Below are 12,846 nucleotides of genomic sequence, written 5' to 3' on the forward strand. Positions count from 1 at the left end.
CCCTTACAACCACAAAAAGGAATGGAGTCATTAGAACTCATGGTTTGTAAATGGCACCCAGAATTATGTTGCACGAAGCACAATTTCACATCATTCTGGGTCCATTTGTGTGAAAACAAGGTCCAATCAGGCTGAAACGTTACAGGAAGGTAAAATCTATTGAGTTGTAAGTGATCTGAACGTTTCATGATGATAGCACTTTCCTAAGGGGGTCAAACCATGTCCCAAAGGTCACCGGATCTGGTGTCAATTTAAAGAAGTAGTCCAGTTACACATTTGTGGGCTTATAACTTGGCTTCTGAATGTCCTAGAGAGATCAGGTTTGTTTTAATGTACTCCAACCAACAGCCCCTACAACCACAAAAAGGAATGGAGTCATTAGCACTTATGGTTTGTAAATGGCACCCAGAATTATGTTGCACGAAGCACAATTTCACATCATTCTGGGTTCATTTGTGTGAAAACAAGGTCCTATCAGGCTGAAACGTTACAGGAAGGTAGAATCTATTGAGTTGTAAGTGATCTGAATGTTTCATGATGATAGCACTTTCCTAAGGGGGTCAAACCATGTCCCAAAGGTCACCGGATCTGGTGTCAATTTAAAGAAGTAGTCCAATTACACGTTTGTGGGCTTATAACTTTGCTTCTGAATGTCCTAGAGAGGTCAGGTTTGTTTTACTGTACTCCAATCAACAGCCCCTACAACCACAAAAAGGAATGGAGTCATTAGCACTTATGGTTTGTAAATGGCACCCAGAATTATGTTGCACGAAGCACAATTTCACATCATTCTGGGTTCATTTGTGTGAAAACAAGGTACAATCAGGCTGAAATGTTACAGGAAGGTAGAATCTATTGAGTTGTAAGTGATCTGAACGTTTCATGATGATAGCACTTTCCTAAGGGGGTCAAACCATGACCCAAAGGTCACAGGGCCTGGTGTCACTTTAAAGAAGTAGTCCAGTTACACCTTTGTTGGCTTATAACTTGGCTTCTGAATGTCCTAGAGAGATCAGGTTTGTTTTAGTGTACTCCAATCAACAGCCCCTACAACCTCAAAAAGGAAAGGAGTCATTAGCACTTATGGTTTTTAAATGGCACCCAGAATTATGTTGCACGAAGCAAAATTTCACATCATTCTGGGTTCATTTGTGTGAAAACATGGTCCAATCAGGCTGAAACGTTACAGGAAGGTAGAATCTATTGAGTTGTAAGTGATCTGAACGTTTCTTGATGATAGCACTTTCCTAAGGGGGTCAAACTATGCCCCAAAGGTCACAGGGTCTGGTGTCACTTTAAAGAAGTACTCCAGTTACACCTTTGAGGGCTTATAACTTGGCTTCTGAATGCCCTAGAGAGATCAGGTTTGTTTTAGTGTACTCCAATCAACAGCCCCTACAACCTCAAAAAGGAATGGAGTCATTAGCACTTATGGTTTTTAAATGGCACACAGAATTATGTTGCACGAAGCACAATTTCACATCATTCTGGGTTCATTTGTGTGAAAACAAGGTCCAATCAGGCTGAAACGTTACACAAGAAGGTAGAATCTATTGAGTTGTAAGTGATCTGAACGTTTCAAGATGATCGCACCTTCCTATAGGGGGTCAAACCATGTCCCAAAGGTCACCGGGCCTGGTGTCACTTTAAAGAAGTAGTCCAGTTACACCTTTGTGGGCTTATAACTTGGCTTCTGAATGTCCTAGAGAGGTTAGGTTTGTTTTACTGTACTCCAATCAACAGCCCCTACAACCACAAAAAGGAATGGAGTCATTAGCACTTATGGTTTGTAAATGGCACCCAGAATTATGTTGCACGAAGCACAATTTCACATCATTCTGGGTTCATTTGTGTGAAAACAAGGTCCAATCAGGCTGAAACATTACAGGAAGGTAGAATCTATTGAGTTGTAAGTGATCTGAACGTTTCATGATGATAGCACTTTCCTAAGGGGGTCAAACCATGTCCCAAAGGTCACCGGATCCGGTGTCAATTTAAAGAAGTAGTCCAGTTACACATTTGTGGGCTTATAACTTGGCTTCTGAATGTCCTAGAGAGATTAGGTTTGTTTTAATGTACTCCAATCAACAGCCCCTACAACCACAAAAAGGAATGGAGGCATTAGCTTTTATGGTTTGTAAATGGCACCCAGAATTATGTTGCACGAAGCACAATTTCACATAATTCTGGGTCCATTTGTGTGAAAACAAGGTCCAATCAGGCTGAAACGCTACAGGAAGGTAGAATCTATTGAGTTGTAAGTGATCTGAACGTTTCATGATGATAGCACTTTCCTAAGGGGGTCAAACCATGTCCCAAAGGTCACCGGATCTGTTGTCAATTTAAAGAAGTAGTCCAGTTACACATTTGTGGGCTTATAACTTGGCTTCTGAATGTCCTAGAGAGATCAGGTTTGTTTTAGTGTACTCCAATCAACAGCCCTTACAACCACAAAAAGGAATGGAGTCATTAGCACTCATGGTTTGTAAATGGCACCCAGAATTATGTTGCACGAAGCACAATTTCACATCATTCTGGGTCCATTTGTGTGAAAACAAGGTCCAATCAGGCTGAAACGTTACAGGAAGGTAAAATCTATTGAGTTGTAAGTGATCTGAACGTTTCATGATGATAGCACTTTCCTAAGGGGGTCAAATCATGTCCCAAAGGTCACCGGATCTGGTGTCAATTTAAAGAAGTAGTCCAGTTACACATTTGTGGGCTTATAACTTGGCTTCTGAATGTCCTAGAGAGATCAGGTTTGTTTTAATGTACTCCAACCAACAGCCCCTACAACCACAAAAAGGAATGGAGTCATTAGCACTTATGGTTTGTAAATGGCACCCAGAATTATGTTGCACGAAGCACAATTTCAAATCATTCTGGGTTCATTTGTGTGAAAACAAGGTACAATCAGGCTGAAATGTTACAGGAAGGTAGAATATATTGAGTTGTAAGTGATCTGAACGTTTCATGATGATAGCACTTTCCTAAGGGGGTCAAACCATGTCCCAAAGGTCACAGGGCCTGGTGTCACTTTAAAGAAGTAGTCCAGTTACACCCTTTGAGGGCTTATAACTTGGCTTCTGAATGTCCTAGAGAGGTCAGGTTTGTTTTACTGTACTCCAATCAACAGCCCCTACAACCACAAAAAGGAATGGAGTCATTAGCACTTATGGTTTGTAAATGGCACCCAGAATTATGTTGCACGAAGCACAATTTCACATCATTCTGGGTTCATTTGTGTGAAAACAAGGTCCAATCAGGCAGAAACGTTACACAAGAAGGTAGAATCTATTGAGTTGTAAGTGATCTGAACGTTTCAAGATGATCGCACATTCCTATAGGAGGTCAAACCATGTCCCAAAGGTCACCGGGCCTGGTGTCACTTTAAAGAATTAGTCCAGTTACACCTTTGTGGGCTTATAACTTGGCTTCTGAATGTCCTAGAGAGGTTAGGTTTGTTTTACTGTACTCCAATCAACAGCCCCTACAACCACAAAAAGGAATGGAGTCATTAGCACTTATGGTTTGTAAATGGCACCCAGAATTATGTTGCACGAAGCACAATTTCACATCATTCTGGGTTCATTTGTGTGAAAACAAGGTCCAATCAGGCTGAAACGTTACAGGAAGGTAGAATCTATTGAGTTGTAAGTGATCTGAATGTTTCATGATGATAGCACTTTCCTAAGGGGGTCAAACCATGTCCCAAAGGTCACCGGATCTGGTGTCAATTTAAAGAAGTAGTCCAGTTACACCTTTGTGGGCTTATAACTTGGCTTCTGAATGTCCTAGAGAGGTCAGGTTTGTTTTACTGTACTCCAATCAACAGCCCCTACAACCACAAAAAGGAATGGAGTCATTAGCACTTATGGTTTGTAAATGGCACCCAGAATTATGTTGCACGAAGCACAATTTCACATCATTCTGGGTTCATTTGTGTGAAAACAAGGTCCAATCAGGCTGAAACGTTACAGGAAGGTAGAATCTATTGAGTTGTAAGTGATCTGAACGTTTCATGATGATAGCACTTTCCTAAAGGGGTCAAACCATGTCCCAAAGGTCACCGGCTCTGGTGTCAATTTAAAGAAGTAGTCCAGTTACACCTTTGTGGGCTTATAACTTGGCTTCTGAATGTCCTAGAGAGATCAGGTTTGTTTTAATGTACTCCAACCAACAGCCCCTACAACCACAAAAAGGAATGGAGTCATTAGCACTTATGGTTTGTAAATGGCACCCAGAATTATGTTGCACGAAGCACAATTTCACATCATTCTGGGTTCATTTGTGTGAAAACAAGGTCCAATCAGGCTGAAATGTTACAGGAAGGTAGAATCTATTGAGTTGTAAGTGATCTGAACGTTTCATGATGATAGCACTTTCCTAAGGGGGTCAAACCATGTCCTAAAGGTCACAGGGCCTGGTGTCACTTTAAAGAAGTAGTCCAGTTACACATTTGAGGGCTTATAACTTGGCTTCTGAATGTCCTAGAGAGATCAGGTTTGTTTTAGTATACTCCAATCAACAGCCCCTACAACCACAAAAAGGAATGGAGGCATTAGCACTTATGGTTTGTAAATGGCACCCAGAATTATGTTGCACGAAGCACAATTTCACATAATTCTGGGTCCATTTGTGTGAAAACAAGGTCCAATCAGGCTGAAACGCTACAGGAAGGTAGAATCTATTGAGTTGTAAGTGATCTGAACGTTTCATGATGATAGCACTTTCCTAAGGGGGTCAAACCATGTCCCAAAGGTCACCGGATCTGGTGTCAATTTAAAGAAGTAGTCCAGTTACACATTTGTGGGCTTATAACTTGGCTTCTGAATGTCCTAGAGAGATCAGGTTTGTTTTAGTGTACTCCAATCAACAGCCCTTACAACCACAAAAAGGAATGGAGTCATTAGAACTCATGGTTTGTAAATGGCACCCAGAATTATGTTGCACGAAGCACAATTTCACATCATTCTGGGTCCATTTGTGTGAAAACAAGGTCCAATCAGGCTGAAACGTTACAGGAAGGTAAAATCTATTGAGTTGTAAGTGATCTGAACGTTTCATGATGATAGCACTTTCCTAAGGGGGTCAAACCATGTCCCAAAGGTCACCGGATCTGGTGTCAATTTAAAGAAGTAGTCCAGTTACACATTTGTGGGCTTATAACTTGGCTTCTGAATGTCCTAGAGAGATCAGGTTTGTTTTAATGTACTCCAACCAACAGCCCCTACAACCACAAAAAGGAATGGAGTCATTAGCACTTATGGTTTGTAAATGGCACCCAGAATTATGTTGCACGAAGCACAATTTCACATCATTCTGGGTTCATTTGTGTGAAAACAAGGTCCTATCAGGCTGAAACGTTACAGGAAGGTAGAATCTATTGAGTTGTAAGTGATCTGAATGTTTCATGATGATAGCACTTTCCTAAGGGGGTCAAACCATGTCCCAAAGGTCACCGGATCTGGTGTCAATTTAAAGAAGTAGTCCAATTACACGTTTGTGGGCTTATAACTTTGCTTCTGAATGTCCTAGAGAGGTCAGGTTTGTTTTACTGTACTCCAATCAACAGCCCCTACAACCACAAAAAGGAATGGAGTCATTAGCACTTATGGTTTGTAAATGGCACCCAGAATTATGTTGCACGAAGCACAATTTCACATCATTCTGGGTTCATTTGTGTGAAAACAAGGTACAATCAGGCTGAAATGTTACAGGAAGGTAGAATCTATTGAGTTGTAAGTGATCTGAACGTTTCATGATGATAGCACTTTCCTAAGGGGGTCAAATCATGTCCCAAAGGTCACCGGATCTGGTGTCAATTTAAAGAAGTAGTCCAGTTACACATTTGTGGGCTTATAACTTGGCTTCTGAATGTCCTAGAGAGATCAGGTTTGTTTTAATGTACTCCAACCAACAGCCCCTACAACCACAAAAAGGATTGGAGTCATTAGCACTTATGGTTTGTAAATGGCACCCAGAATTATGTTGCACGAAGCACAATTTCAAATCATTCTGGGTTCATTTGTGTGAAAACAAGGTACAATCAGGCTGAAATGTTACAGGAAGGTAGAATATATTGAGTTGTAAGTGATCTGAACGTTTCATGATGATAGCACTTTCCTAAGGGGGTCAAACCATGTCCCAAAGGTCACAGGGCCTGGTGTCACTTTAAAGAAGTAGTCCAGTTACACCCTTTGAGGGCTTATAACTTGGCTTCTGAATGTCCTAGAGAGGTCAGGTTTGTTTTACTGTACTCCAATCAACAGCCCCTACAACCACAAAAAGGAATGGAGTCATTAGCACTTATGGTTTGTAAATGGCACCCAGAATTATGTTGCACGAAGCACAATTTCACATCATTCTGGGTTCATTTGTGTGAAAACAAGGTCCAATCAGGCTGAAACGTTACACAAGAAGGTAGAATCTATTGAGTTGTAAGTGATCTGAACGTTTCAAGATGATCGCACATTCCTATAGGAGGTCAAACCATGTCCCAAAGGTCACCGGGCCTGGTGTCACTTTAAAGAATTAGTCCAGTTACACCTTTGTGGGCTTATAACTTGGCTTCTGAATGTCCTAGAGAGGTTAGGTTTGTTTTACTGTACTCCAATCAACAGCCCCTACAACCACAAAAAGGAATGGAGTCATTAGCACTTATGGTTTGTAAATGGCACCCAGAATTATGTTGCACGAAGCACAATTTCACATCATTCTGGGTTCATTTGTGTGAAAACAAGGTCCAATCAGGCTGAAACGTTACAGGAAGGTAGAATCTATTGAGTTGTAAGTGATCTGAATGTTTCATGATGATAGCACTTTCCTAAGGGGGTCAAACCATGTCCCAAAGGTCACCGGATCTGGTGTCAATTTAAAGAAGTAGTCCAGTTACACCTTTGTGGGCTTATAACTTGGCTTCTGAATGTCCTAGAGAGGTCAGGTTTGTTTTACTGTACTCCAATCAACAGCCCCTACAACCACAAAAAGGAATGGAGTCATTAGCACTTATGGTTTGTAAATGGCACCCAGAATTATGTTGCACGAAGCACAATTTCACATCATTCTGGGTTCATTTGTGTGAAAACAAGGTCCAATCAGGCTGAAACGTTACAGGAAGGTAGAATCTATTGAGTTGTAAGTGATCTGAACGTTTCATGATGATAGCACTTTCCTAAAGGGGTCAAACCATGTCCCAAAGGTCACCGGCTCTGGTGTCAATTTAAAGAAGTAGTCCAGTTACACCTTTGTGGGCTTATAACTTGGCTTCTGAATGTCCTAGAGAGGTTAGGTTTGTTTTACTGTACTCCAATCAACAGCCCCTACAACCACAAAAAGGAATGGAGTCATTAGCACTTATGGATTGTAAATGGCACCCAGAATTATGTTGCACGAAGCACAATTTCACATCATTCTGGGTTCATTTGTGTGAAAACAAGGTCCAATCAGGCTGAAACGTTACAGGAAGGTAGAATCTATTGAGTTGTAAGTGATCTGAACGTTTCATGATGATAGCACTTTCCTAAGGGGGTCAAACCATGTCCCAAAGGTCACCGGATCTGGTGTCAATTTAAAGAAGTAGTCCTGTTACACATTTGTGGGCATAGAACTTGGCTTCTGAATGTCCTAGAGAGATCAGGTTTGTTTTAATGTACTCCAACCAACAGCCCCTACAACCACAAAAAGGAATGGAGTCATTAGCACTTATGGTTTGTAAATGGCACCCAGAATTATGTTGCACGAAGCACAATTTCACATCATTCTGGGTTCATTTGTGTGAAAACAAGGTACAATCAGGCTGAAATGTTACAGGAAGGTAGAATCTATTGAGTTGTAAGTTATCTGAACATTTCATGATGATAGCACTTTCCTAAGGGGGTCAAACCATGTCCTAAAGGTCACAGGGCCTGGTGTCACTTTAAAGAAGTAGTCCAGTTACACCTTTGAGGGCTTATAACTTGGCTTCTGAATGTCCTAGAGAGATCAGGTTTGTTTTAGTATACTCCAATCAACAGCCCCTACAACCTCAAAAAGGAATGGAGTCATTAGCACTTATGGTTTTTAAATGGCACCCAGAATTATGTTGCACGAAGCACAATTTCACATCATTCTGGGTTCATTTGTGTGAAAACAAGGTCCAATCAGGCTGAAACGTTACAGGAAAGTAGAATCTATTGAGTTGTAAGTGATCTGAACTTTTCATGATGATAGCACTTTCCTAAGGGGGTCAAACCATGTCCCAAAGGTCACCGGATCTGGTGTCAATTTAAAGAAGTAGTCCAGTTACACATTTGTGGGCTTATAACTTGGCTTCTGAATGTCCTAGAAAGATCAGGTTTGTTTTAGTGCACTCCAATCAACAGCCCCTACAACCACAAAAAGGAATGGAGTCATTAGCACTTATGGTTTGTAAATGGCACCCAGAATTATGTTGCACGAAGCATAATTTCACATCATTCTGGGTTCATTTGTGTGAAAACAAGGTCCAATCAGGCTGAAACATTACAGGAAGGTAGAATCTAATGAGTTGTAATTGATCTGAACGTTTCATGATGATAGCACTTTCCTAAGGGGGTCAAACCATGTCCCAAAGGTCACCGGATCTGGTGTCAATTTAAAGAAGTAGTCCAGTTACACATTTGTGGGCTTATAACTTGGCTTCTGAATGTCCTAGAGAGATCAGGTTTGTTTTAGTGTACTCCAATCAACAGCCCCTACAACCTCAAAAAGGAATGGAGTCATTAGCACTTATGGTTTTTAAATGGCACCCAGAATTATGTTGCACGAAGCAAAATTTCACATTATTCTGGGTTCATTTGTGTGAAAACATGGTCCAATCAGGCTGAAACGTTACAGGAAGGTAGAATCTATTGAGTTGTAAGTGATCTGAACGTTTCTTGATGATAGCACTTTCCTAAGGGGGTCCAACCATGTCCCAAAGGTCACCGGGCCTGGTGTCACTTTAAAGAAGTAGTCCAGTTACACCTTTGTGGGCTTATAACTTGGCTTCTGAATGTCCTAGAGAGATTAGGTTTGTTTTACTGTACTCCAATCAACAGCCCCTACAACCACAAAAAGGAATGGAGTCATTAGCACTTATGGTTTGTAAATGGCACCCAGAATTATGTTGCACGAAGCACAATTTCATATCATTCTGGGTTCATTTGTGTGAAAACAAGGTCCAATCAGGCTGAAACGTTACAGGAAGGTAGCATCTATTGAGTTGTAAGTGATCTGAACGTTTCATGATGATAGCACTTTCCTAAAGGGGTCAAACCATGTCCCAAAGGTCACCGGATCTGGTGTCAATTTAAAGAAGTAGTCCTGTTACACATTTGTGGGAATAGAACTTGGCTTCTGAATGTCCTAGAGAGATCAGGTTTGTTTTAATGTACTCCAACCAACAGCCCCTACAACCACAAAAAGGAATGGAGTCATTAGCACTTATGGTTTGTAAATGGCACCCAGAATTATGTTGCACGAAGCACAATTTCACATCATTCTGGGTTCATTTGTGTGAAAACAAGGTACAATCAGGCTGAAATGTTACAGGAAGGTAGAATCTATTGAGTTGTAAGTGATCTGAACGTTTCATGATGATAGCACTTTCCTAAGGGGGTCAAACCATGACCCAAAGGTCACAGGGCCTGGTGTCACTTTAAAGAAGTAGTCCAGTTACACCTTTGTTGGCTTATAACTTGGCTTCTGAATGTCCTAGAGAGATCAGGTTTGTTTTAGTGTACTCCAATCAACAGCCCCTACAACCTCAAAAAGGAAAGGAGTCATTAGCACTTATGGTTTTTAAATGGCACCCAGAATTATGTTGCACGAAGCACAATTTCACATCATTCTGGGTTCATTTGTGTGAAAACAAGGTCCAATCAGGCTGAAACGTTACAGGAAAGTAGAATCTATTGAGTTGTAAGTGATCTGAACTTTTCATGATGATAGCACTTTCGTAAGGGGGTCAAACCATGTCCCAAAGGTCACCGGATCTGGTGTCAATTTAAAGAAGTAGTCCAGTTACACATTTGTGGGCTTATAACTTGGCTTCTGAATGTCCTAGAAAGATCAGGTTTGTTTTAGTGTACTCCAATCAACAGCCCCTACAACCACAAAAAGGAATGGAGTCATTAGCACTTATGGTTTGTAAATGGCACCCAGAATTATGTTGCACGAAGCACAATTTCACATCATTCTGGGTTCATTTGTGTGAAAACAAGGTACAATCAGGCTGAAATGTTACAGGAAGGTAGAATCTATTGAGTTTAAGTGATCTGAACGTTTCATGATGATAGCACTTTCCTAAGGGGGTCAAACCATGACCCAAAGGTCACAGGGCCTGGTGTCACTTTAAAGAAGTATTCCAGCTACACCTTTGTTGGCTTATAACTTGGCTTCTGAATGTCCTAGAGAGATCAGGTTTGTTTTAGTGTACTCCAATCAACAGCCCCTACAACCTCAAAAAGGAATGGAGTCATTAGCACTTATGGTTTTTAAATGGCACCCAGAATTATGTTGCACGAAGCAAAATTTCACATCATTCTGGGTTCATTTGTGTGAAAACATGGTCCAATCAGGCTGAAACGTTACAGGAAGGTAGAATCTATTGAGTTGTAAGTGATCTGAACGTTTCTTGATGATAGCACTTTCCTAAGGGGGTCCAACTATGCCCCAAAGGTCACCGGGTCTGGTGTCACTTTAAAGAAGTACTCCAGTTACACCTTTGAGGGCTTATAACTTGGCTTCTGAATGTCCTAGAGAGATCAGGTTTGTTTTAGTGTACTCCAATCAAAAGCCCCTACAACCTCAAAAAGGAATGGAGTCATTAGCACTTATGGTTTTTAAATGGCACCCAGAATTATGTTGCACGAAGCACAATTTCACATCATTCTGGGTTCATTTGTGTGAAAACAAGGTCCAATCAGGCTGAAACGTTACACAAGAAGGTAGAATCTATTGAGTTGTAAGTGATCTGAACGTTTCAAGATGATCGCACATTCCTATAGGGGGTCAAACCATGTCCCAAAGGTCACCGGGCCTGGTGTCACTTTAAAGAAGTAGTCCAGTTACACCTTTGTGGGCTTATAACTTGGCTTCTGAATGTCCTAGAGAGGTTAGGTTTGTTTTACTGTACTCCAATCAACAGCCCCTACAACCACAAAAAGGAATAGAGTCATTAGCACTTATGGTTTGTAAATGGCACCCAGAATTATGTTGCACGAAGCACAATTTCACATCATTCTGGGTTCATTTGTGTGAAAACAAGGTCCAATCAGGCTGAAACGTTACAGGAAGGTAGAATCTATTGAGTTGTAAGTGATCTGAACGTTTCATGATGATAGCACTTTCCTAAGGGGGTCAAACCATGTCCCAAAGGTCACCGGATCCGGTGTCAATTTAAAGAAGTAGTCCAGTTACACATTTGTGGGCTTATAACTTGGCTTCTGAATGTCCTAGAGAGATTAGGTTTGTTTTAATGTACTCCAATCAACAGCCCCTACAACCACAAAAAGGAATGGAGGCATTAGCACTTATGGTTTGTAAATGGCACCCAGAATTATGTTGCACGAAGCACAATTTCACATAATTCTGGGTCCATTTGTGTGAAAACAAGGTCCAATCAGGCTGAAACGCTACAGGAAGGTAGAATCTATTGAGTTGTAAGTGAGCTGAACGTTTCATGATGATAGCACTTTCCTAAGGGGGTCAAACCATGTCCCAAAGGTCACCGGATCTGGTGTCAATTTAAAGATGTAGTCCAGTTACACATTTGTGGGCTTATAACTTGGCTTCTGAATGTCCTAGAGAGATCAGGTTTGTTTTAGTGTACTCCAATCAACAGCCCTTACAACCACAAAAAGGAATGGAGTCATTAGCACTCATGGTTTGTAAATGGCACCCAGAATTATGTTGCACGAAGCACAATTTCACATCATTCTGGGTCCATTTGTGTGAAAACAAGGTCCAATCAGGCTGAAACGATACAGGAAGGTAAAATCTATTGAGTTGTAAGTGATCTGAACGTTTCATGATGATAGCACTTTCCTAAGGGGGTCAAACCATGTCCCAAAGGTCACCGGATCTGGTGTCAATTTAAAGAAGTAGTCCAGTTACACATTTGTGGGCTTATAACTTGGCTTCTGAATGTCCTAGAGAGGTTAGGTTTGTTTTACTGTACTCCAATCAACAGCCCCTACAACCACAAAAAGGAATGGAGTCATTAGCACTTATGGTTTGTAAATGGCACCCAGAATTATGTTGCACGAAGCACAATTTCACATCATTCTGGGTTCATTTGTGTGAAAACAAGGTCCAATCAGGCTGAAACGTTACAGGAAGGTAGAATCTATTGAGTTGTAAGTGATCTGAACGTTTCATGATGATAGCACTTTCCTAAAGGGGTCAAACCATGTCCCAAAGGTCACCGGCTCTGGTGTCAATTTAAAGAAGTAGTCCAGTTACACCTTTGTGGGCTTATAACTTGGCTTCTGAATGTCCTAGAGAGGTTAGGTTTGTTTTACTGTACTCCAATCAACAGCCCCTACAACCACAAAAAGGAATGGAGTCATTAGCACTTATGGATTGTAAATGGCACCCAGAATTATGTTGCACGAAGCACAATTTCACATCATTCTGGGTTCATTTGTGTGAAAACAAGGTCCAATCAGGCTGAAACGTTACAGGAAGGTAGAATCTATTGAGTTGTAAGTGATCTGAACGTTTCATGATGATAGCACTTTCCTAAGGGGGTCAAACCATGTCCCAAAGGTCACCGGATCTGGTGTCAATTTAAAGAAGTAGTCCTGTTACACATTTGTGGGCATAGAACTTGGCTTCTGAATG

The sequence above is a fragment of the Nothobranchius furzeri genome, chromosome 11, assembly GCF_043380555.1.
Source record: "Nothobranchius furzeri strain GRZ-AD chromosome 11, NfurGRZ-RIMD1, whole genome shotgun sequence".
Lineage (NCBI taxonomy): Eukaryota > Metazoa > Chordata > Actinopteri > Cyprinodontiformes > Nothobranchiidae > Nothobranchius > Nothobranchius furzeri.